The sequence below is a fragment of the Schistocerca americana genome, chromosome 8, assembly GCF_021461395.2.
Source record: "Schistocerca americana isolate TAMUIC-IGC-003095 chromosome 8, iqSchAmer2.1, whole genome shotgun sequence".
Lineage (NCBI taxonomy): Eukaryota > Metazoa > Arthropoda > Insecta > Orthoptera > Acrididae > Schistocerca > Schistocerca americana.
The window spans coordinates 53,597,573-53,625,374 of record NC_060126.1 but is presented as its reverse complement, the minus strand read 5'-3'; the positions used below and the strand labels follow the sequence as shown (position 1 = coordinate 53,625,374).

The 27,802-nt window shown below is 42.4% G+C and overlaps 1 protein-coding gene across 1 annotated transcript in view; it reads right to left on the bottom strand.

Moving 5' to 3' along the window:
- The window catches only part of LOC124544739 (fas-associated death domain protein), a 53,058-nt gene that overhangs the window by 23,782 nt on the left and 1,474 nt on the right, over positions 1-27,802 (bottom strand). The window lies entirely within an intron of this gene.

Below are 27,802 nucleotides of genomic sequence, written 5' to 3'. Positions count from 1 at the left end.
AATGCTTTTCTTTCAATTGCCAGTCTACTGTTTAAGCTCACCAGGCAAAAAATTGGGCACCCAAATTTGAACACACAGATAAATCATTAACTTTTACAGATGGAGCAGCGACAGAGTCATGTGCTCAACCGCACACACACTGTCTCTTTGTTAGCATAAGGAAGTAGCAATCAATGAGACATTTATGTTTCAAGCAGACACTGTACGAAAATGTGGCTAAATATACGGATGTGACAAAGTGCCAAAAAAGGGCAATCATGTTTGGTCACGCCTATGGCCATACGGTGTGGGAAGTTGCTGGATTTGTAGGTTTTCATGGTCAACTGTTCAATGTGTCTACAAGCAGTGGTTCAATACACATGGCCACAAAACAGGATGTCAGAACTGTGGCTGGAAAAAGACTGGAGACATGTTTCACAGCTTGTGAATCAAACTGCTTCCAAACCTGACAGATATTGCTTCAGGCAGTGAATGAAGGTTGATCCCAACCTGCAACCAAAATAACATTGCGATGGGAATTGCACGCAATCAACATCTGGAGTCGGTGACCTCACGAGAGGCCATTGCTCACATTGGCACATAAAGCTGTGTGACTTCAATGCGCTAAAAACCACAGAGAGTGGAAAGCAGCTGACTGGCGGAACGTAATGTGGTCTGGTGAATTACGTTTTTACCTTTATTCAAATGACGGATGTCGCTGAGTGCACCGAAGGTCAAATGAAGCAATTTCAAAGAGGGTATTCAAGTCAACATTGTCAAAAGCAGTCTCCAAGTCTACAAATACTATAAATGTAACTTTGTCTTTCCTTAACCTGTTTTCTAAGAAGTCTTGGGGTTAGTACTGTCTTGCTTGTTCCTGCATTTCTCCAGAACCTGGCCTGATCTCCCCCACCGTCAGATTCAACCAGTTTTTCCATTCTTCTGTTGCACTTTTCACACTCAATAAAGAATTTTTTGCATGTTACACGGGGCAAGAGTAACACACACTAGGCATTCAAACTTTATTCTTTACAATGACATTCAGATTTATATGAACCAAAGCACCAAGGTGCAAAGTGCTCCTGACATTAGGCTTTTGTCTTGGTGAAGCAGGACTCATGCCACCATCTGGTCAAGACTTATTTTGGGTGTTTTTCAATGCAGCAATTAGAAATTCCTAACACTGTCACTACCCAATCTAACACACTTAGTGTGCCATGACCAAAGACCATTCTGTTGAAAGGATATGTTAAATTCTAACTTTCCTTAAGGAAAGACTCTTTCAGTTTACTGTTATAAAAAAACTGAATTCCACCTGAACAGGCCATGAAGGCCCAATAGTACCAACTGGCTGCCATGTCATACTTAGCCCACAGGCGTCACTGGATGCGGATATGGAGCGGCATGTGGTCAGCGCACGGCTATGGCAAATTGAAAATACCACCAGGATTCTAATTTGCTTTGTTATACTTCATGAGAAACACTTTTACCAATTGAAACACAGTGCTTTTCATGCTACTGTTATGGCCATACAGCTAGGCAGGCTTAAGACGTAACATGTAAGCTAGTATTCTATGATTGTTTTTGGGTATCTTCCTGGTGGTGTTGTTTTACAATGCTTGGTTGTGTACTCGGAGCAAAGGTTCCACAATGGGATGCAGGATGTTTCTGAGCAGGAGGCGATTCAGTCATCACTTACAACTTCTGGGTTAATAGGCTATGATTGATGTATAAAACTTTCTCCTAACACTTCCTCTCCAACTGCGGGAGACATCTTCAGAGGTAAAGTGGCGAACTGCCAGTTTGCTACTTTATCTGTGTAGACGTCTCCCGGAGTTGGAGAGGAAACGTTACTAGAATGTTTTATACATTGACCTTGGCTTATTAGCCTGGATGTTTTAAGCGCTGTCATTATCGGCCATGTAGGGTGAGTGAAGTATACTTTATATTTTTACTGCACTTATTGTGGTAAGTCAGTTGGTCTTTTGCCAGAGGTTAAATTGTAGACTATTTGCACGTTAAGTATGTGCAGGTAAAATCAGACAGTGTTATGTGGATGTATAAATATAATGTTAACTTTCACTGATTACTATGTGCTTTGGGATTCCTGTTAGTGGACATCCCGATGGAGGCAGATGTACTGGAATGGGCAGAAAAGCAGAGTAGTTCAGAAACATACCATGGAGTGCACGCACATTGCCTCATACAGGCAGACCCACTGATAGAAATGTTTACTTGTGAGCAGCATAATTGTAGCAGACCAGTGTTTCTGCAGAGTTCAATTGCCGCAGACCTAGCCTTTCGCTTGTGTCAAGAGTTGTCGTGTGCTCAGTGGCTAGCCGGCAGCACCAGCCGTGGGCCGAGAATATTGTTGTGCGCAATCTGTTTGGGTTTGGATACTCTCCTTCCCATAATTCAACAAGCAGGTGCGTTTGTTCCACTCACAGGGTTCTGTTCCACGGTTCTTACCGAGTCACCATAAATCTGTGTAGTATCCACACCAACCATGTCGAGTAGCGGTGCTGTCACACTTACTGCAGATACTAAATACTGCCTATCACAAGCAAGGGGTGTGGCTCATGGTATAGAAGTGTTTAGATTGTTAAACACATATAGCAAGCTAACTTTTATCTAGAAGTATTATGATAGTGTTACAATTAAGTGTCCTTCACATAATTTTATTTTATTTTGCTGTATTTATTGAATAGTGTTCCCATGATATCAGAGAATGAGAATTTTAGGAAACGTGTGGTTGTTTGGGCCACTTAGAACACGCAAGATATTTGTTTTTGAGCAAGGAATAAGGCTCATTATGTAAGCAAATAAAATAGCAATAAGTAACAGCATAGTAGTTTGTTTAGGCCTAAGTCTCTTTCTTGTCATTCTGCTTTACTCTTTTCTGTTGTTGTTTGATTGGTGAAGGATTACCCACATCTTTTGCAATACCAACGGGTGCTGCCCTGAACGAAACATTACGGATTTTAGCTTCTGAGGAAGCTCAGTTGCAGGCAAACAATGCATGCATGTTTAAGGAAATAAAGGCCGAACAACAGTACAAATTGGTGTATAGTAGAAAAGAAAAAAAGGAAGAGAATATTTTATGGGTGGTTGGCTGAAAACAAGTGTTTTACTGGGGATCAGAAATATAAGGATTTTGGAGGAATTATAAATGAAGAAGGAAGCAGAGGGTAAGGAGAAAGAAGTTAGCAGTTCAAGTTTAGTCGATGCGCACAGTAGTAATGTTGTGGAAATTAAGGGGCTGCTCTGAGATCTTCTGAAAATGTGGAACCTGGAATAGCTGCAGTACCATGTGAAGTATGTACAGGGCAGCATACTTTCCAATGATTTTTGTGTTGTGCACAGTGGAACTGCAGACAGTAATGTTGCTGTAGATACTGCAGAGGGTGCACAAGAAGTTATTGATGATGTTGATAGTGATGCAAATGTTATGAGTAATGAAGTGGTACAGAGACATTTATTTCCAATGCAGACTGTGAGCTGTTTGCAACGCAGCCTTGGTTCATTGTGCACAGTGAATATTAATATAGGTGAAGAATACTGCACAAATGCAGCCATGGTTCATTGTGCACAGCAAGTATAATATAGGTGAAAAATACTGCACAAGTTTGGGGCTTTCAGTTCATGCATCACACCAAAATTAACCTTGTGTGATGCACAGTGGAATCTGAGAGAACTTTTCCAGCTAGGGCAAACTATCACCATTGAGATACTGTCACAAGGTTTGTCTATCTTAAGGGAACAAGCGCTAAAATATTGGGAACATCACTAGGGCTTAATTTGTACAGTATAGTGCTGCAAGGCACCAGTAAGTGGCTTTGGGTGAGACACGGAAGAAGAAAGCCTAGCACCACAAGGAGAATTCAGTTTGTTATTACCACTACAGAGAGGGAAATACATGAAACTACTTGTCAACATATGATGTATGGTAGTTCTGTATGTAGTTTATGTGTGACCATGATATTAGGGGGATTTTTATGGGAAGACATAAGGGAAACTGTGGCCATAGATGCAAATTTATGAATGGTGCACCAAAGTGGTGAGTAAAGACATCATCAGACAGATGAATAGAAATTCTGAACATAAGAAATCAGTGAAGTTGGACCATTTACTGTTAACAGTGATTTGTCAGGGATAATGTGCTTCAAGGGTTTGTAAAGATGGGAAGGCTTTTTCAGTTTTATGTCAGTCTGTTCTATATACATTGTGATCAATGGTAGGAATATGTGTAATTACTATTAAGGATACGTTACAGAAGACATTGCAGATTCTTTTCTTGTACTAAAGTGCGCTGACGGGATTACTGACATAGTGCTCTAAACGAGTTTTGTGTAATAATTTATAAGGGATGAAATTAGTTTATGGCTTGTTGACAATTTGCCAGTGGTGTGTGAATAAGTAGGAGTCAGTGTAACAGTTGTTTTCTATTTTGTGTAGGAACCTATTAAGCCAATTTACAATTAAGGGATATCCAACAGAAGGGAAGAGTTTGATAACATTACATTGTTAGTCAATAAGTAGTCACTTAACGGTTTCAGAGCATTTGTAAATGAAAGCCAGTGGGCTAAAGTATGCAGCTGACGTATCTTGTGGTTAAGACTGACTGCACTTAAGAAAATGTATTGTACACCATTACCAGTGTGGAAACGTGTGCTGTGTTTTGCAGAATGACAATGAGCTAAGTTTCAGGCTCCAAAACCACCAGAGGGAGGAGGTAATGTAGCACCACCACCATTTTTCAGCACTACAGAGTAAAACAGCAACAAAGCCACAGCTGTTGCAAACTGGCTGTGGATGCCAATAAGTGCACAGAGGACCAAAACACCGTAGCATCAGATACAGCAATACCAACAGGGGCCAGAACTGGCAGTACTGATGACACAGCAGAAATGCAGGCTGATCATAGAAACAGCATGGCATTTGCCGTATGTTCTGGTCACAGCCTCGTTTTGGTGTACCATCAGAAGTGGTGTCTTGGTACAACAAGTGAGCACTGAAACTGTATAAATACCCATCATTTTTAGCCAAATGTATCAACGTTTGGCAGCACCTGCTATGAGAAATGGTTCATAGCAGGTGATGGAGCGACACAGTTTTGCAAGCATCACCAAAAAGCCGACTTTTGGTTCTAAGCCCACTCCTGTCGACTTGGTGCTTCCAGCTGGTGCGTCATCTTCTGGCTAACTTTAGCTGCAGCTGGGGTTTTGCCTTAGAGGATAGCCATTTGAAACAAGGGCAGTGCAGCCACCCATCTGCCCCCACTTGTGCAGGCAAATTTACACTGTATGCCTCTGCTCCTAGTGCTGCACACCGTTGTCGGGGGCTGTCTTCTTATGCAAGAATCACCGTGGGTTTTCACAACTGCCCTGAGTTGCGCCAAGGTGGTGCGAGTGTTGCTGCAGATGTTACGTGTCAGCACTCGGGCCCAGCTGTTGGCCGGTTATCAGTGGCATCAGCCCTGCCAGCTTTGCCACTGTCGTCACACTCCAAAGGGGTGTCGCTACTGCAGGATGACACTATGAGTACCATAGCTTGTTTTCTAATAAAATGTGTGAATGTTAATGATGTTTTGTTGAGCCATCACTGGATAACATCCTGGTGACAAACTACAGCCTCAGCTGAACCATGCCACTGCAGAGGGACCCACCCCAGGCCTCTACATTGAGGTAGGTCTAATAATGAATAAAAAAGTAGGAATGTGGGTAAGCTACTGTGAACAGCATAGTGACCACATTACCGTAGCCAAGATAGATATAACACCAACAACCGCCATAGTACTACAAGTCAATATGCCTACTTAAGCATTCGTCCACTTGATTTAATCACATTACATTCCATTATTGCTGTTTTTTTTTTTTTTTATATATATAATACTCTTGTAATGTGACAGAATAGGACAACATATTCAGAATACATCAATACTGTGCCAACAGTAAATTACGATACCCAATCTGTATGTTTATTATAGTCAATTATATGTTTTACATATCAATGTCTCTGCACAAAATCAGATTATGCAGAATAGTTACCCGATTTACATTGTAATTTCAATGTATTCTATTCATTAAAGGTAAGAATTGTAATTGGAATGTAAACAGAACCAAACATTCTGACTTCTCGAAATTTTAGTCAGAAAAGCAGCAATTATATTTAAAGTATTTAACATAATATTGCCAACAACATTCTAGTAATGTCTGAATCTGCGTAGTATTAAAGTAATTCATGTTTTCATGTGAAGCATTGTTTACCCATTAGGAATATAAAATTTTCACAAGTTAATTTAATTGTTAATCAGTAAAACTATTATTTTACAATAAACAGTGAAAATCTAATTATGGTGTGTTCACATTTATTTGTAACTAGTATTCTGAACAAATTTTTGATAATACAAATTGGATCACAGGCACGTTTTACAGAAAAAAATTATTTATATTTTGACATGTTATACCACACACATGTCGGGGAAGCAAATCATCGCTTAATTATTGAAACACCTGGCCTGTTCACTCTCTTTTCAAAACACTGCCCATTCTATTCAACTGATCTTCCAAGTTCTTCGAAATCTATGACAAAATTACAATGCCAATGACAAACAACCAAGTTTTTCTTTTCCTTGAACTAAAATTCCCTTTCCAGTGTTTTCCCTGGTTCCTTTACTGCTTGCTCAACATACAGATTTAAGAACATCAGAGGTAGTCTACAACCCTGTCTCAGTCCTTTGTCAACTACTGTTTCCCTTTTATGTCCTTCAGCTCATATAACAGCAGTCTGGTTTCTGTGCAACCTGTAAATATCTAAAAATCCTGTGGTTTTCCTTTCTTCAACATATCCTCTAAGGTAAGTCCCAAGTATTACCTCATATGTTCTTACATTTTTCTGGAATCCCAATTAATATTCTCTGAGGTCAGCTTCTGAAAGTTTTTCCAGTCTTCTGTAAATAATAAACTGATGACTTACGAAAAGGATAATAGCTACTTACCATACATTGGAGATGCTGAGCCACAGATATGCACTCCCACCTTGGATTATCACTATCCACATCCTCTACAACAACCTTCGAACCTCCCTTAAGTCCCCTGATAACTGATAAATCCTGGCTCTCAAAGCTACTACATTTACTTCACCCTCAAAAACTCCCTTCCACCACCACCGCACAGAATCCAGAGCCTAAACAGACCCAAAACACAGTCATGAACCTTTCCTCCAAAAGCCTTACCCCCAAAGAAGTATCAGACATTTCCGTAGGCCTCACCTTTCGCCCCACTGCCAATTTCTGCAGGACTTGTTAATAACCTTCTATCCTTGTCCCGGTCCCAACAATGGAAACACTTTTTTGCCACTAACCCTATCAATCAGATTCAACCTAAGACCAAAGTTGAACTCTGCCTGCCTCAGTTCTCAGAATCCATCCAACCATGATCCATCCACACTGCCCCCAAATCACCTCCTGTTAACTTTCAAGAATTTCTTAACCTTGAACCTTGCCTCAACATCATTCCCCAAATCCCTCAACATGCAAATTAACCTTATATCTGCAGAAAGACCTGCAATATGCCACCTAAAAACTGATCCTACCTGCTGAACAAAGGCTCCAGCACTGTTGTTTTGGACCACAAGGATTATCTGGCAGAAGGACTCTACCAGCTTTCAGATTCATCCACCTACAGACCCTGTCACAGTGACTCCATTCCAGAAATCCAGCTGGATCTCCAGTCTCTCCTCAAATCCTTAGGCCCATCCCAGAACCTGTCCTCAGAGTCCATTTCTCTCCCAGAACCTCTCCCCAGTGTCCATTTCTCTCCCAGAACCTCTCCCCACAGTCCATTTCTCTCCTTATCCCCACCACTCCCCGTACTCTTATGTTCTACATGCTTCCTAAAGCCCATAATCCCAACCACCCAGGACACCCCATTGTGGCGGTTACTGTGCTTGCACTGACATAATCTCTGCTCTCATATCTACATCTACATCTACATGGATACTCTGCAAATCACATTTAAATGCCTGGCAGAGGGTTCATCGAACCACCTCCACAATTCTCTATTATTCCAATCTTCTATAGTGAGCGGAGAGAATTAACATCTATATCTTTCCATACGAGCTTTGATTTCCTTTATTTTATCCTGGTGATCATTCCTCCCTATGTAGATCGGTGTCAACAAAATATTTTCGCATTTGGAGAAGAAAGTTGGTGATTGGAATTTTGTGAGAAGATTCCGTCGCAGCGAAAAACACCATTCTTTTAATGATTTCCAGCCCAAATCCTGTATAATTTCTGTGACACTCTCTCCCATATTTCGCGATAATACAAAACATGCTGCCTTTCTTCAGACTTTTTCGATGTACTCCGCCAGTCCTATCTGGTAAGGATCCGACACTGCGCAGCAGTATTCTAAAAGAGGGCCGACAAGCGTAGTGTAGGCAGTCTCCTTAGTAGGTCTGTTACATTTTCTAAGTGTCCTGCCAATAAAACGCAGTCTTTGGTTAGCCTTCCCCACAACATTTTCTATGTGTTTCTTCCAATTTAAGTTGTTTGTGATTGTAATACCTAGGTATTTAGTTGAATTTACGGCTTTTAGATTACACTGATTTATCGTGTAACCAAAGTTTAAGAAGTTCCTTTTAGCACTCATGTGGATGACCTCACACTTTTCATTATTTAGGGTCAACTGCCAATATTTGCACCATTCCAATATTTCTTCTAAATCATTTTGCAGTTTGTTTCAATCTTATGATGACTTTATTAGTCGATAAACGACAGCGTCATCTGCAAAAAACCGGAGACGGCTGCTCAGATTGTCTCCCAAATCGTTTCCATAGATAAGGAACAGAAAAGGGCTTATAACACTACCTTGGGGAATGCCGGAAATCACTTCTGTTATATTCGATGACTTTCCCTCAATTACTACGAACTGTGACCTCGCTGACAGGAAATCACAAATCCAGTCACATAACTGAGATGATATTCCATAAGCACGCAATTTCACTACGAGCCGCTTGTGTGATACAGTGTCAAACGCCTTCCGGAAATCCAGAAATACGGAACCCTTGCCAATAGCGCTCAACAAATGATGTGAAAAAAGAGCTAGTGGTGTTTCACAGAACAACGTTTTTTAAACCCGTGTTGACTGTGTGTCAATACACCATTTTCTTCAAGGTAATTCATAATGTTTGAACACAATATATGTTCTAAAATCCAGCTGCATATCGGCGTTAACGATGTGGGCCTGTAATTTAGTGGATTACTCCTACTATCTTTCCTGAATACTGGTGTGACCTGTGCAACTTTCCAGTCTTTGGGTACAGATCTTTCGTTGAGCGAACGGTTGTATATGATTGATAAGTATGGAGCTAATGCATCAGCATACTCCGAAAGGAACCTAACTGGTATACGGTCTGGACCATAAGACTTGCTTTTATTAAGTGATTTGAGTTAATTCACTACTCCGAGGATGTTTACTTCTACGTTACTCATGTTGGTAGCTGTTCTAGATTCGAATTCTGGAATATTTAGTTCGTCTTCTTTTGCGAAGGCATTTCGGAAGGCTGTGTTTAGTAACTTTGCTTTGGCAGCACTGTCTTCGATAGTATCTCCATTGCTATTGCGCAGAGAAGGCATTGATTGAAACTTCCTGGCAGATTAAAACTGTGTGCCCGACCGAGACTCGAACTCGGGACCTTTGCCTTTCGCGGGCAAGTGCTCTACCAACTGAGCTACCAAAGCACGACTCACGCCCGGTACTCACAGCTTTACTTCTGCCAGTATCTCGTCTCCTACCTTCCAAACTTTACAGAAGCTCTCCTGCGAACCTTGCAGAACTAGCACTCCTGAAAGAAAGGATATAGCGGAGACATGGCTTAGCCACAGCCTGGAGGATGTTTCCAGAATGAGATTTTCACTCCCCCAGGATGTGGCTAAGCCAAGTCTCCGCTATATCCTTTCTTTCAAGAGTGCTAGTTCTGCAAGGTTCGCAGGAGAGCTTCTGTAAAGTTTGGAAGGTAGGAGATGAGATACTGGCAGAAGTAAAGCTGTGAGTACCGGGCATGAGTCGTGCTTCGGTAGCTCAGTTGGTAGAGCACTTGCCCGCGAAAGGCAAAGGTCCCGAGTTCGAGTCTCGGTCGGGCACACAGTTTTAATCTGCCAGGAAGTTTCATATCAGCGCACACTCCGCTGCAGAGTGAAAATCTCATTCTGGAAACATCCCCCAGGCTGTGGCTAAGCCATGTCTCCGCTATATCCTTTCTTTCAGGAGTGCTAGTTCTGCAAGGTTCGCAGGAGAGCTTCTGAAAAGTTTGGAAGGTAGGAGACGAGATACTGGCAGAAGTAAAGCTGTGAGTACCGGGCGTGAGTCGTGCTTCGGTAGCTCAGTTGGTAGAGCACTTGCCCGCGAAAGCAAAGGTCCCGAGTTCGAGTCTCGGTCGGGCACACAGTTTTAATCTGCCAGGAAGTTTCATATCAGCGCACACTCCGCTGCAGAGTGAAAATCTCATTCTGAAGGCATTGATTGTTTCTTGCCGCTAACAAACGACCAGAATCTCTTTGGATTTTCTGCCAGGTTTAGAGACAAAGTTTCGTTGTGGAAACTGTTATAAGCATCTCACATTGAGGTCCACATTAAACTTCAAGCTTCTGTAAACGATCGCCAAACTTGGGGATTTTGCGTCTGTTTGAATTTGGCATGTTTCTGCAACAGTGTTCTAACCCATTTTGTGTACCAAGGAGGATCAACTCCGTCGTTTGTTAATTTATTTGGTATAAATCTCTCAACTACTGCCGATACTGTTTCTTTGAATTTAAGCCACATCTGGTCTACACTTACATTATTAATTTGGAATGAGTGGAGATTGTCTTTCAGAAAGGTGTCAATTGAATTTTTATCTACTTTTTTGAATAGGTATATTTTTCGCTTATTTTTCGAGGATTTGGGGATTACAATATTCAATCTCACTACGACAACTCTGTGTTCACTAATCCCTGAATCAGTTTTAATATTCGTTATTAACTCAGGATTATTTGTTGCTAAGAGGTCAAGTGTGTTTTCACAACCGTTTACTATTCATATGGCCTCATGAACTAACTGCTCAAAATAATTTTCAGAGAATGCGTTTAGCACAATTTCGGATGATATTTTATGCATCCTCCGGAATTGAACATGTATTTTCGCCAACATATCAAGGGTAAATTAAAGTCACCACCTACTATTATCGTATGAGTCGGGTACGGGTTTGAAATCAAACTCAAGTTTTCTTTGAACCTTTCATCTGAACTGGGAGGTCGGTAAAAGGATCCTATTATTATATTAATCTGGTTGCCAACAATGACCTCTGTCCGTACTAACTCACAGAAAGTATCTACTTCAATTTCGTGACAAGTTAAACTACTTCTGACAGCAACAAACACGCCACCGCCAACCGTGTTTAGCCTATCCTTTCGGAACACCATTAGGTTCTTCGCAAAAATTTTGGCTGAGCTTATATCTGGCTTTAGCCAGCTTTCAGTGTCTATAACAATATCAATGGTTCCTGTATCTACGTCCTTCCTGTGTTCAGCCTGCACCCTTTGTGACTGAAGCCCTTCTTGTGTTTTCCCGAGACCCTCTAACCTAAAAAACCACCCAGTCCACGCCACACAGCCCTAGCTAGCAGTGTAGCCGCCTCCTGCGTATAGTGGTAGTGGACACCTGACCTATTCAGTGGAACCCGAAACCCAACCACCCTTTGGCGCAAGTCAAGGAATCTGCAGCCTACATGGTCGCAGAACCGCCTGAGCCTCTGATTCAGACCCTCCACTCGGCTCTGTACCAGAGGTTTGCAATCGGTCGTATCGACTATACTGCAAATGGTCAGCTCTGCTTTCAACTTGCAAGCAAGACTGGCAGCCTTTACCACTCCCGTTAGCCGCTCGAAACCAGAGAGAATATCTTCTGATCCAAAGTGACACACATCATTGGTACCGATGTGAGCAACCACCTGCAGTTGGCTGCACCCTGTGTTCTTCATGGCATCCGGGAGGACCCTTTCCACATCTGGAATGACTCCACCCAGTGCGCACACGGAGTGCACATTGGTTTTCTTACCCTTTTTGTTAGCCAAGTCTCTAAGGGACCCCATAATGCACCTAACATTGGAGCTCCCAACTATCAATAATCCCACCCTCTGTGATTGCCCGGATCTTGCAGGCTGAGTGGTTTCCTCCGAAACAGGACAGGCGACAGCATCTAACTCAGCGGCAGTGTCAGCCACAGACAGCACCTGGAACCTGTTTGTCAGACAAACCGGGGAGGTCTTATGTGCGGCTCCCTAGGAAGTCTTTCGCTGCCTACTTCGCTCCAGGGCGACCTCCTACTCGACCACAGATGAGGGGTCAGCCTCAGTGCAAGCAGTAACTGGGTTGGCCACCGGTGAGGACCAATCAGAGGACTTGGACATGCTGGATGTCCATTCAATCCCCACGGCCGGCCCACAGCAGTGGTGCTCATCCACTGCAGCCTCAAGCTGTGTAACCAAAGCCATCACGGCCTGAAGCTGCGAGTGAAGTGTCACCAACTCGGCTCGCATCCGCACACAATAATCGCAGTCCTTGTTCATACTAAAGACCATGGGAAACTAAACTATGCAGATAAACAAACTATCGGCACGTGCTGCGCAACTCTATTGTAGACCCTGACGAAATTGCACGAACTGTGTCTAGTAATACTTACTTACTTTTGACTTAATTCCTTTGGCCCCTATGGGGGCATAGGGCATCCAGGAGAACTCGCCATCCGTCTCTGTCTTTGGCCATTTGCCTCAATTCTGCCCAGGTCTTGCCAACTCTTTTTGCTTCCCCTTCCACTGTCCTCTTCCATGTGCCCCTTGGTCTTCCTCTCTTCCTTGTTCCCTGGGGATTCCATTCCAATGCTTTTTTCTCGATGGCTCCATCTGGTTTTCTTAAGGTGTGCCCCAACCAGCCCCACTTTCTCTCTCATATCTGGTCTTCTATAGGTATCTGGTTTGCTATTCGCCAGAGCTCCTCATTACATATTTTTTCTGGCCACCAGATATTCATGATGCGTCGAAGGCATCTATTTATGAAGCTTTGTAACTGGGATGCTATCTTTTTATCCATTTTCCAGCTTTCACTGGCGTACAGAAGGACAGCCTTCACATTTGTATTAAAAATACGGATTTTTGTTTTGTACATGATATTTCTATTTTTCCATATTGGATACAATTGTATGAAGGCAGCATTTGCCTTTTTAATGCGGTTTTTCACGTCATCTCCAGCTCCACTGTCTTCTGCCACTATACTACCCAGATAGTGTAAATTCGCGTAGTCGTTCGTCTTCTGTTTTTGTTTTGAACGGCCAGTGTCGGTTGGTCAGTCAGTGTGCTCCCTGCCGCCGTTGGATAAGCAGCTGAGCAGCAAGTCGTATACTTCTAGCTCACTCATTTGTTACATAGTTTAATTCTTAATTTCTTTGCGTGTTTTTGGTACTTGCATTGTTTAATTCATAAATTTCGGGCGTATTATAGTATTTGAGAGTTGTAGCATCGCGTTTTAGTACCTGAATAGTGTAAATTCGCGTAGTCGTTTGTCTTCTGTTTTTGTTTTGAACGGCCAGTGTCGGTTGGTCACAGTCAGTGTGCTCCCTGCCGCCGTTGGATAGCAGCTGCAGCAGCAAGTCGTATACTCCTAGCTCACTCATTTGTTACATAGTTTAATTCTTAATTTCTTTGCTTGTTTTTGGTACTTGCATTGTTTAATTCATAAATTTCGGGCGTATTGTAGTATTTGAGAGTGTAGCATCGCGGTTTAGTACCTGAATAGTGTAAATTCGTGTAGTCTCCTTCCGCCGCCGAGCAGTGTCAGCAGTGCGCAAGTAGCAGCATTACTGCATTTACTAGGCAATCTTGTATTTTAATAACCGTTTAAATTTTGTTGATTTGTTTGCGCTCTCTGTAGATTAGTTCAGACATTCTTTGCAAAACAGTTTTTAGCATGGATAGGGACTGCAACTGCTGTGTTCGGATGCAGGCTGAGTTGGCATCCCTTCGCTCCCAGCTTCAGGCAGTGTTGGCTTCAGTCACACAGCTTGAGGCTGTTGCCAATGGGCATCACTGTGGGGGTCCGGATGGGGGTTTGTCGGGGACGGCCAGCTCGTCCCACGCATCCCCTGATTGGACTACGACTGTGGTTGCCCGGGATACTGCCCGCATTGAGGCTAATCCCTCACCTGTGGTAGAGTGGGAGGTCGTCTCAAGGTGTGGCAGGGGGCGAAAGACATTCCGGAGGGCTGAACGGAAAGCCTCTCCAGTTTGTCTGACGAACCGGTTTCAGGCTCTGTCTCAGGCTGATACTGATCTTCGGCCTGACATGGCTGCTTGTCCTGTTCCAGAGGTTGCCCCTCAGTCTGCAAGATCCGGGCAGTCGCAGAGGGTGGGCTTACTGGTAGTTGGGAGCTCCAACGTCAGGCGCGTAATGGGGCCCCTTAGGGAAATGGCAGCAAGAGAGGGGAAGAAAACCAATGTGCACTCCGTGTGCATACCGGGGGGAGTCATTCCAGATGTGGAAAGGGTCCTTCTGGATGCCATGAAGGGTACAGGGTGCACCCATTTGCAGGTGGTCGCTCATGTCGGCACCAATGATGTGTGTCACTATGGATCAGAGGAAATCCTCTCTGGCTTCCGGCGGCTATCTGATTTGGTGAAGACTGCCAGTCTCGCTAGCGGGATGAAAGCAGAGCTCACCATCTGCAGCATCGTCGACAGGACTGACTGCGGACCTTAGGTACAGAGCCGAGTGGAGGGTCTGAATCAGAGGCTGAGACGGTTCTGCGACCGTGTGGGCTGCAGATTCCTCGACTTGCGCCATAGGGTGGTGGGGTTTCGGGTTCCGCTGGATAGGTCAGGAGTCCACTACACGCAACAAGCGGCTACACGGGTAGCAGGGGTTGTGTGGCGTGGGCTGGGCGGTTTTTTAGGTTAGATGGCCTTGGGCAAGTACAGAAAGGGCCACAGCCTCAACAGGTGCGGGGCAAAGTCAGGACATGCGGGGACCAAGCAGCAATCGGTATTGTAATTGTCAACTGTCGAAGCTGTGTTGGTAAAGTACCAGAACTTCAAGCGCTGATAGAAAGCACCGAAGCTGAAATCGTTATAGGTACAGAAAGCTGGCTTAAGCCAGACATAAATTCTGCCGAAATTTTTACAAAGGTACAGACGGTGTTTAGAAAGGATAGATTGCATGCAACCGGTGGTGGAGTGTTCGTCGCTGTTAGTAGTAGTTTATCCTGTAGTGAAGTAGAAGTGGATAGTTCCTGTGAATTATTATGGGTGGAGGTGACACTCAACAACCGAACTAGGTTAATAATTGGCTCCTTTCACCGACCTCCCGACTCAGCAGCATTAGTGGCAGAACAACTGAGAGAAAATATGGAATACATTTCACATAAATTTTCTCAGCATGTTATAGTCTTAGGTGGAGATTTCAATTTACCAGATATAGACTGGGACACTCAGATGTTTAGGACGGGTGGTAGGGACAGAGCATCGAGTGACATTATACTGAGTGCACTATCTGAAAATTACCTCGAGCAATTAAACAGAGAACCGACTCATGGAGATAACATCTTGGACCTACTGATAACAAACAGACCCGAACTTTTCGACTCTGTACGTACAGAACAGGGAATCAGTGATCATAAGGCCGTTGCAGCATCCCTGAATATGGAAGTTAATAGGAATATAAAAAAAGGGAGGAAGGTTTATCTCTTTAGCAAGAGTAATAGAAGGCAGATTTCAGACTACCTAACAGATCAAAACGAAAATTTCTGTTCCGACACTGACAATGTTGAGTGTTTATGGAAAAAGTTCAAGGCAATCATAAAATGCGTTTTAGACAGGTACGTGCCGAGTAAAACTGTGAGGGACGGGACAAACCCACCGTGGTACAACAACAAAGTTAGGAAACTACTGCGAAAGCAAAGAGAGCTCCACTCCAAGTTTAAACGCAGCCAAAACCTCTCAGACAAACAGAAGCTAAACGATGTCAAAGTTAGCGTAAGGAGGGCTATGCGTGAAGCGTTCAGTGAATTCGAAAGTAAAATTCTATTTACCGACTTGACAGAAAATCCTAGGAAGTTCTGGTCTTACGTTAAATCAGTAAGTGGCTCGAAACAGCATATCCAGACACTACAGGATGATGATGGCATTGAAACAGAGGATGACACGCGTAAAGCTGAAATACTAAACACCTTTTTCCAAAGCTGTTTCACAGAGGAAGACCGCACTGCAGTTCCTTCTCTAAATCCTCGCACAAACGAGAAAATGGCTGACATCGAAATAAGTGTCCAAGGAATAAAAAAGCAACTGGAATCACTCAATAGAGGAAAGTCCACTGGACCTGACGGGATACCAATTCGATTCTACACAGAGTACGCGAAAGAACTTGCCCCCCTTCTAACAGCAGTGTACCGCAAGTGTCTAGAGGAACGGAGGGTTCCAAATGATTGGAAAAGAGCACAGATAGTCCCAGTCTTCAAGAAGGGTCGTCGAGCAGATGCGCAAAACTATAGACCTATATCTCTGACGTCGATCTGTTGTAGAATTTTAGAACATGTTTTTTGCTCGAGTATCATGTCGTTTTTGGAAACCCAGAATCTACTATGTAGGAATCAACGTGGATTCCGGAAACAGCGATCGTGTGAGACCCAACTCGCTTTATTTGCTCACGAGACCCAGAAAATATTAGATACAGGCTCCCAGGTAGATGCTATTTTTCTTGACTTCCGGAAGGCGTTCGATACAGTTCCGCACTGTCGCCTGATAAACAAAGTAAGAGCCTACGGAATATCAGACCAGCTGTGTGGCTGGATTGAAGAGTTTTTAGCAAACAGAACACAGCATGTTGTTATCAATGGAGAGACGTCTACAGACGTTAAAGTAACCTCTGGCGTGCCACAGGGGAGTGTTATGGGACCATTGCTTTTCACAATATATATAAATGACCTAGTAGATAGTGTCAGAAGTTCCATGCGGCTTTTCGCGGATGATGCTGTAGTATACAGAGAAGTTGCAGCATTAGAAAATTGTAGCGAAATGCGGGAATATCTGCAGCAGATAGGCACTTGGTGCAGGGAGTGGCAACTGACCCTTAACATAGACAAATGTAATGTATTGGGAATACATAGAAAGAAGGATCCTTTATTGTATGATTATATGATAGCGGAACAAACACTGGTAGCAGTTACTTCTGTAAAATATCTGGGAGTATGCGTGCGGAACGATTTGAAGTGGAATGATCATATAAAATTAATTGTTGGTAAGGCGGGTACCAGGTTGAGATTCATTGGGAGAGTGCTTAGAAAATGTAGTCCATCAACAAAGGAGGTGGCTTACAAACACTCGTTCGACCTATACTTGAGTATTGCTCATCTGTGTGGGATCCGTACCAGATCGGTCTGACGGAGGAGATAGAGAAGATCCAAAGAGGGCCAGCGCGTTTCGTCACAGGGTTATTTGGTAACCGTGATAGCGTTACGGAGATGTTTAATAAACTCAAGTGGCAGACTCTGCAAGAGAGGCGCTCTGCATCGCGGTGTAGCTTGCTCGCCAGGTTTCGAGAGGGTGCGTTTCTGGATGAGGTATCGAATATATTGCTTCCTGCTACTTATACCTCCCGAGGAGATCACAAATGTAAAATTAGAGAGATTAGAGTGCGCACGGAGGCTTTCAGACAGTCGTTCTTCCCGCAAACCATACGCGACTGGAACAGCAAAGGGAGGTAATGACAGTGGCACATAAAGTGCCCTCCGCCACACACCGTTGGGTGGCTTGCGGAGTATAAATGTAGATGTAGATGTAGATACAGGAATGAGTTGACAGTCTCCACCCGCTGCTCACCTATTAACAATGGCACCTCCATGTTCCCTGAATTTACTCTCATTTCCTTTGTTTTGCCTATGTTTATCTTGAGGCCAGCAGTCTCTGCTTCTTCTTTCAGCAAGTTTAATTTAGCTTGCATATCAGTCAGCCTTGGAGCTAGTAAAACTATGTCGTCTGCAAAATCCAAATCCTCCAGACGTTCGTGGATCCCCCACTGGATTCCTCATCTCCTGCCTGCTATGACTCTTCTCATAACAGAGTCTAGAACGAGTGGAAAAAGTGTTGGTGACAAAATGCAACCCTGACAGACTCCAGTTGTTACTTTTATGGGCTCTGTCATATTTCCCTTGCGGAGTACGCAACATTTGTAGCCATCATATAGGTCTTTTATGATGTTTAAGATCTTCTGTGGTATGCCATACTTCCGCAACACCTGCCAGAGCACTTTATGTTTCACGGAATCGAAGGACTTTTGAAAATCAATGAATGCCAGGTACATGGTTGCTTGGAATTCTTTGCTTTGCTCTAAAATGATCCTAAGAGTGTTAATAAGATCAACATAACTGCGTTGTGCCCTAAAACCGGCCTGTTCTTTACGCAGTCGCTTTTCAAGGGATCCTTTAATTCTGATTAAAATAATTCTGGAGGACCTTACTGGGCACTGACAACAATGTAATACCACGCAAGTTGTTACAGCCTGACAAATTTCCCTTTTTTGGGAGCTTTACCACCAAACCATTTTTCCACTCCTTTGGAGATTTCTCTTCAAGCCAAATATGCTTCAGCAAAGAATGGAGCATTTTGACAGTACTTTCAATATCAGCTTTTAAGAGCTGCCGAATCACTCAGGTGAAACTAAACAATTTGCCCCTGATTAGGAACTTGTAATATGTCACAAAATTGGTTTACTTTCCAATGCAAACAAAAACGCGACAACTGTGGCTATTAGATATTAAATTTACATGCAGAAACTCAAGAAACTAAACTATTAAAGCACACAGTTGATACAATAAAATTTGCTCCTGGTTAGGAACTCGTAAGTGACACAAAAGCGGTTGCTTCCCTGTTGCTGCATCTGTCTCAGTCGGCTACTGCTGCCTGACTGACTCATAGACCAACACCTACAGCCTATTACCCGCAACCTATCCTCCCATATAAAAGATACCAATCATTTCCTCCACTGACTCTCCACAGTTCCTGTTCCTTTAGTACCCGGTGCCCTGCTCGTCACTATTGATGCCTCCTCCCTTTACACTAACATCCCTAATGCCCATGGGCTTACCTCTACTGAACATTTTGCCAAAGCTCAAAGGATTTCAGACCAACAACCTCCTTCCTAGTCACTGTGAGCAACTATGTCCTCACCCACAATTACTTCTCCTTTGAACGCATTATCTACAAACAAATCTGGAGTATGGCTATGGTCACCTGCTTGGCACCATTCTACGCCAACCTGTTCACGGGCCACCTAGAGGAATCCTTCCTAGTTACTCAAAATCCCAAACCCCTCACTTGGGTCAGATTCATCGATTTCATTTTTGTGATCTGGACTGAGGGTGAGAACAACCTATACACATTCCTCCAGAATCTCAACACCTTCTTCCCCATTTGTTTTACCTGGTCCTACTCAGCCAAACGAGGCACCTTCCTTGACGTTGCCCTCCACCTCGAAGATGGCAACATCAGTACCTCTGTCCATATCAAACCTACCAACCACCAGCAATACCTCCATTTTGACAGCTGCCACCCATTATGTACCAAGAAGTCCTTTCCACACAGCCTGGCCACCCATAGCCATCACATTTGTAATGATGAGCAGTCCTCTCAAAATATACCTAGGGTCTCACTGAGGCCTTCACAGACCGTAATTACCCTCCCAACCTTGTACAAAAACTGATCTCCCATGCCTTGTCTCACCAGTCACATACCCACCATCTCCCAAAAGTCCCATCGTCCAGCCAGAGGAGCATTCCCCTCGTGACTCAGTACCACCTAGGACTGGAGCAACTGAATCACATTCTCCGTCAGAGTTTTGACTACCTCTTGTCGTGCCCTGGAATTAGGAATGTTCTACTCATGATCCTTCCCATCACTTCCACAGTGGTATTACACTGTCCACTGAACTTTCCTACATAACCCACCCCTACATAAACCATGCTCCCAGCCCCTTGCCACATTGCTCATATCCCTGTAATAATTCTAGATGCAAGTCCTGTCCCATACATGCTCTCACCACCGCCTACTCCAGTCTGCCTATTCCATCAAAGGCAAGGCTACCTGTGAAACCAGTCACGTGATCTACAAGCTAAGCTCTGCAACCACTGTGCTGCATTCTATGTGGGCACGATAACCAGCAAGCTCTCTGTCTGCATGAATGAATACTAACAAACTGTGGCCAAAAAACAGCTGGATCTTTCAGTTGCTGATCACATTGTCTGACATGATGTTCATTTCAATGATTACTCACAGCCTGTGCCATCTGGATCCTTCCCACCAACACCACGCTTCTGAATTGCGCTGGTGGGAACTCTCCCTGAACTATATTTTACGTTCCTGTAACCCTCCTGTTCTCAATCTTCATTAGTCATTTTCCATTACCCACCAATCCCCCTCCCTGTTCCCATTCCAGCACCACAGAACTCTCTTTTCTATCAACCCAGTCACAGTCCGTTTGCTTCTCTCCTTTTCCAGTGCCCCCTGCTCCTCCACCTAACCCTAACCTCTCCCCACCTTGTCCTTGTGTGCTCACATAAGCAGCACTTTACTGTCTCCCCCCGTGCCCCAGCCTCCTCCTTACCCCCACCACCCAGATTGCTTCTCTCATCATCCATCATACATGCTGCTCGCAATCTGGCCTCAGCAGCCAGAGACTGTGTCTTGTGTGTGTGTGTGTGTGTGTGTGTGTGTGTGTGTTTTGCCTACTTCTGATAAAGGCCTTTTGGGCTGAAAGCTCACATATTTCACAGTCTTTTTGTTTTGTGTATCCACTGAATGATGAGTAGCAACTATCCTTTTCAAACATGTGACTCAGCTCCTCCATTGTATGGTGAGTAGCAACTATCCTTTCCATAATAAGTCATTATTCCACCCAAGATTTTTCACTGTTTTATTAAACTGAGGGTCAGATAATACCGACACTCATCAGCACCTTCCTTATTTGGAATTTGAATTATTAAATTCTCCTTTAAATCTGAGTCTATTTTGCTTGTCTCACATATTTTGAACAGCAAGTAGAACAGTTTATTTTGGCTGGCTGTTCCAAGCACTTAAATAATTCTGAGGGAATATTAGCTACTCCAACATCTTTGATTCATCCTAATTCTTTCAGTGCTCTGTCTAATTTTTCTCACAATACATTTTCTATATTCATGTGAATCTTAAGCCCTTTCTAAATTTCTGCCTTCAGTTTAATTTCCCTTGTACAGTCCTAAATATTCTTTCAACTATAGTCTTCCCTTCTTTGCTCAGTATTGGCTAGGTGTCTGAGCTCTTGACATTCATACAGCTGCTTCCCTTTCCTCCAAAGGTCTCTTTAATTTTCAAACAGCAGCATCTATCGTCCCATAGCCATGTACACTTCTCCGTCTTTGCATTTCTTCTCTAGCCATTCCCGTTTTGCTATTTTTGTGAATCTCATTTTTTAGCAGTTTATATTCCCTTTAGACCACATCAGTTGCAGCATTTTTATATTTTTTCCTTTCATCAACTGAATTTGAGATATAGTGAGTTACCCAAAAGTTTCCACTGGGTCTTCTCATTTTGCCTTCACTATTTCATCCCACAAAGCTATCCATTCAATTTCTCTCTCTTTTCCATTGTTTCTGTGAATTATTGCCAAATTCTCCCTTTGTAACTCTCAAAAACCTGTGATTCCTTCAATTTATTATCCAGATCCCATCTCTTTAATTTCCCACCTTTCTGCAATTTCCATCTGCAATAACTTATGGCAAGAGAGTCCTCATCTACCCTTGGAATGATTCACACTTAAAAATCTTGTTTTGATTCTATGTCTTACTGTTATGTACACTCTATGGAACCTTCTAGTGTCACCTTGTCATTTCCACACTTACAACCTTACAAAAGTATTAGCAATGGTTGAATTTGTATGATTGGTTGGTTGTTTTGGGGGGAAGAGACCAAACAGCGAAATCATCGGTCTCATCGCATTAGGGAAGGGCGGGGAAGGAAGTTGGCTGTGCCCTTTCAAGGAAACCATCCCGGCATTTGCCTGGAGCGATTTAGGGAAATCACAGAAAACCTAAATCAGGATCGCCGGACGCGGGATTGAACCGTCGTCCTCCTGAATGCGAGTCCTGTGTGCTAGCCACTGCGCCACCTTGCTCGGTATATGTATGTTTGTATCAGATGGCTTCCCCTTTACAATCCTTTCCCTCAGACCATGTGCTCCTGCTATTACTATTTTGCTTCTTATTCCTACTAATGAATTTCAGCTCCCCTCACAATTGAATATTCTTCTCCCTTAATAAACTGAATAATTTCTCTTAGCTCATCATACAGTCTTTGGATCTCTTTCTCATCTGTTGAGCTAGTTGTTATATAAACTTGCACTGCTGCAGTGAGCATTGGCTTTGCTGTTTATATTGGCTACTATAATGCAGTCTCTATGCTGTTCATAGAAGCTTAATCACATTCATACTTCCTCATTCACTATTAAACCTACTCCTGCATTACCCCTATTTGATTTTCTGTTGGTAACCTTGTATTCACCTCACCATCAGCCCTGTTTTTTCTTGGCACCACATTTCAGTAATTCGCATAATACATCTTTAACCTACTCACTCCTCTTTTTAAGTTCTCTAAACTTCTTACCTAGTTAAGGGATCTTAACATTCCACACTCAAACCCTAAAATGCCAGTCTCGTTTTTGCTGATGACAACATACTTCTGAGTAATCCTTATCCAGAGATTCAAATGAGGGCTATTTTACCCAATAGGATGCCATCACCATTTCGACACAGAGTAGAACTGCCTATCCTGGGAAATGTTATGGCTGTAGTTTTCTTTTCCTTTCAGCCATTCACAGTACTAAAATAGCAAAACCATGTTGACTAAAGCTACAAGGCCAGAGAGGGCAACCATCCAGACTTCTGAAAAGGCCCCTCTTCATGAACCGTATATTTGCCTGGCCTCTTCAATGTGATTGCTCCTACAGTATGGACATCTGCATCACTAAGGCATGTGAGCCACACCATGGAAGCCACACACTTCGTTAACTGGTACTCACATGCCTTACTCTCCAGATCATTTTAAGTCTTCTTGCTCTGTTACAGAGTCAGTAGCATAAGAATTTTTATCAACAGATCCATATTATAACTAAAAAAGAGTAGGCAACAGCACAGAAATCGAAATCTCGAAACAGCACTGCTGCAGCCCAGAGTCATGTAATTGCCAAGTATATATCCATACAACAAGTACAATCTCCTTGATGATGAAAAGTTACTATAAGAGATTAATGTAGCCTAAAAAAGTCCAATTAACGTAAGCATCTGCATCTGCTCATCTAAATTATGCCTATGCCTCTGTGAAAATTTCTTCAGTGTAGAGCCCTCCACAAGTCAGTTGGATGGACAATATGGGTTGGAGTGCTTTCTGGTTGGTTCCACCATTTCTAATTTCGCTATTATTCCACCATAGTTAACATTTGCTCTATATTTAATGCACATTTTTTATGAATAACTGAAATTGCAGGCCCGCTCACTGTGATACATAACAGAGACAAATCTCCAATGAATAACTTGGTGATTAGTATGTACATAAATCAGCTATCAACAATGAACAATGCAAGGGAGGCATGGGGAGAGAGGGACTGAGGGTGGGTTACACTAAGCAACTTTCATTGAAATATGCAACATAAGCAACAATTAGATGGTCGAAAATGTGACAGGCATAAAATCACTCTGTAATGTAGGAGAACTACGCAGTGATCATTCAAGACAAACAGAAGAAACAAGTCTCTTGTAAGCTATTCAGAGCAAAAGATGCAATATTAAGTGTTGTATAGACATAATTCCTGTCAACAACAGAACAGAATGCATGCAACAATGCTGGTAGGTAGGCTGAAGCAGGAGGGCTCGGATCTTGCAAGAAGAAGCACATACCAAAAATACTGCCAATCACAAAAAAATTAACAATTGAGCCTACTGATGTCCATCACTAGAAGACGATAAATAGGGGCAAATCTCCTAAAACATAACTGAATTACACAAGAGAAAGGAGGGTGTAAATGATATGAATGGTGAGAGTCAAAAGCATATGTAATTATTGCAATCTTATTACAAGACACCCTACATGAATCACGAATCTTGCCATTGGTGGGGTGGCTTGTGTGTCTCAGAGATACGTAGGTGTAACCACAACGGAGGGTATCTGCTGAGTGGCCAGACAAACGTGTGGTTCCTGAAGAGGGGCAGCAACCTTTTCAGTAATTGTAGGGGCAACAGTCTGGATAAGTGACTGATCTGTCCTTGTAACATCAACAAAAATGGTCTAGATGTGCTGGTATTGTGAATGGGTGAAAGCTAGGGGAAACTGTAGCCATAATTATTCCTGAGGACATGTAGCTCTACTGTATGGTTAAATGATTATGGTATTCTCCTGGGTAAAATTGTCCTCCATTCGGATCTCTGGGTGGAACTACTGAGGAGGATGCTGTCATCAAGAGAGAGAGAGAGAGAGAGAGAGAGAGAGAGAGAGAGAAACTGGCATCCTACAGGTCAGAGCGTGTAATGTTAGAGTCCTTAATTGGGCAGGAAGGTTAGAAAATTTAAAAAGGAAAATGGGTAGGTTGAAGTCAGGTATAGTGGGAACTAGTGAAGTTCAGTGGCAAGAGGGACAAGACTTCTGCTCAAGTTAATACAGGGTTATAAATGCAAAGTTAAAAGCACCAATGCAGGAGTTGGTTGTGGTTAAGCTATTATGAACAGCATAGTGAACGCATTATTGTAGCCTAGATAAATACTAAGCCCACACGCACCACAACAAGTTTATATGCCAACTAGCTCAATGGGTGATGAAGATATTAAAGAAATGTATGGTGAGATACAAGAAATTATTCAAACAGTTAAGGTAGATGGAAATTTAATTGTGATTGGGGACTAGAATTCGATAACTGAAAAAGGTAGAGAAGGAAAAATAGTAGGGCCATAGTCCATATCAATTCAGGCAGGCTAGGAAAAAAATTTTACCTTCATAAGTCACGGATCTTATTTAATTTAGCAGATGAACAGCTTAGTAAGGAACACGTATTTTTTTGTTTTCTCCAAAAAAATTTCTGCTCCGAGATACAGCCCTCCAAAGAGGATACTGTGCATACCATTTTGAAGGTGTGAATTTTAGAAAAATTTTTAAAATGCTGTATCTTTGGAACAGTTCTAGATTTTTTTTTTTTTTATTTGGTAGATAATTGCTTTATGATTACAAATAAATCCTCCATTTGGACTTATCTGTCAAAGTTCTTTTACTATAGCATTCAGAACTTTTTTTATAATTTATGAAAAAAAAATTTTTTTCAAAAATGCCAATCCATAAAGTTTGATTTTTTTTCTGTTGAATAGTACAATATATTGTTCTACATTCCCTCAAAAGGAGAGCTTCAACTTTTAGGTTGAACAGGTTTTATGAACAATTGTTATGATTATGGACAGGGGGGAAAAGCATGAAACAGGAAGCCACCTAGTAGAATTCTGTATATAGCACAATTTAATCATTGCTAACACTTGGTTTAGTAATTATGAAAGAAGGTTGTGTATGTGGAAGAGACATGGGGCACTGAAAGGTAATTATATAATGGTAAGACAGAGACATTCGAGCCAGATTTTAAATTGTAAGACATTTCCAGGAGTAGATGTGACACCTGACCACAATTTATTGGCTGTGAACTGCAGATTAAAACTAAAGAATCTGCAAAATGTGGGAATTTAAGGCAATAGTCCTTGGATAAGACTAAGAGCCTTTTCAGAGTTTCGGAGGGAGCATTAGGCAATGATTGACTAGAACGGTGGAAAGGAATACAGGAGAAATGAATGGGTAGTCTTGAGAGATGAAATAGCACGGGTGGTAGAAGACCATGTAGGTAAACAGACTAGTAGAAATCACTGGATATCACAGGAGATACTGAATTTAAATAATGAATGCAGACAATATAAAACTGCAGCAAACGAAGCAGGCAACATGGAATGCAAATGTTTAATAAATGAGACTGGTAGGAAGTGCAAAGTGACTAAGCAGAATGGCTAAAGGATGGATGTAAGGATTAGAAGCATATTTCATTAGGGGTAACACAGATACTGCTTACCTGAAAATTAAAGAAGCGTTTGGAGAATAGAGAAGTAGCTGTATGGATATCAAAAGCTCAGATGAACGACTAGTGCTAAGCACAGAAAGAAAAGCTCAGAGGTGGAATGAGTATATGGAGGGACTATACAAGGGAGATGAACTTGAAGGCAACATAATGGCAAGGGAAGAGCACGTAGGTGAGATGAGAGACATGATAAGGTGAGAACAACTTGACAGAGCACTTAAAGATCTAAGTCCAAACAAGTCTCTGAGAGTAGACAATGTTCCATAGTGATAGCATTGGGAGAGCTAATCGTAACAAAACTCTTCAACCTTGTGTGCAAGATGTACAAGACAGGCAAAATACCACCAGACTTCAAGAAGAAAGTAATAATTCCAATTCCAAAGTAAGCAGGTGCTGACAGGTGTGAATATTAGTGAACTATGAGTTTAATATGAAAAACACAAACTCTTTACATAAAAATGGAAAACTAGGTAGAATCCGACTCCATGGATGATCAGTTTGGATTCCGGAGAAAAGTAGGAACACACGAGGCAATGCTGACCCTACAACTTATCTTAGAATATAGGTTAACGAAAGGCAAGCCTAGGTTTATAGTGTCTGTAGACTTGGAGAAAGATTCTGGCAATGTTGACTGGAATACTCTCTGTGAAATTCTGAAGGTAGTGGGGTAAATTACAGGGAGCATATGGCTATTTACAACTCGGACAGAAACCAGATGGTAATTGTAAGAGTCACAGGGTATTAAAGGGAACCATTGGTTGGCAAGGGAGTGATACAAGTTTGTAAACTATCCTGATGTTATTCAATCTGGATACTGAGCAAGCAGTAAAGGAAACCAAGGAAAATTTGGTGTAGGAAGTAAAGCTTAGGAAGAAGAAATAAAAAATTTGATGCTTGCTGATGACATTGTAATCCTGTCAGAGACAGCAGACAACTTGGAAGAATAGTTGAATGTGATGGACAGTGCCTCGAAAGGAAGATATACGAGAAATGAACATCAACAAACGCAAAAATGAGGGATGTAGCTGAATTAATTCAGGTGATGCTGACGGAATTAAGATTAGGAAACAAGACACTTAAACCAATAGATGAATTTTGCTATTTGGGCAGTAAAATAAAGGATGATGGCCGAAGTAGACAGTATATAAAATGCAGACTGGTAATGGTAAGAAAAGTGTTAGGAAGCCTTTTTTGAATCTATTTGTCTGGAGTGTAGCCATGTATGGAAGTGAAACATGGGCGATAAGCAGTTTAGACAAGAAGAGAATATAAGCTATCAAATGTGGTGCTACAGAAGAATGCTGAAAATTAGATGGGTGGATCATGTAAGTATTACGGAGTTACTGAATAGAACTGGAGGGACAAGAAAATTTGAGGCACAACTGGACTAAAACAAGGGATTGGTTGACAAAACACATTCTGAGAAATCAAGCGATTACCAATTTAGTACTGGTGGGAAGTGTGGGGGGTAAAAATTATAGAGGGGGACCAAGTGATGAATGCAGTATGAGGATTCAGAAGGATGTAGGCTGCAGTAATTATATGGAGATGAAGAAGCTTGCACAGGGGAGAGTAGCTTGGAGAGCTGCATCAAACCAGTCTTCGGGCTGAAGACCACCA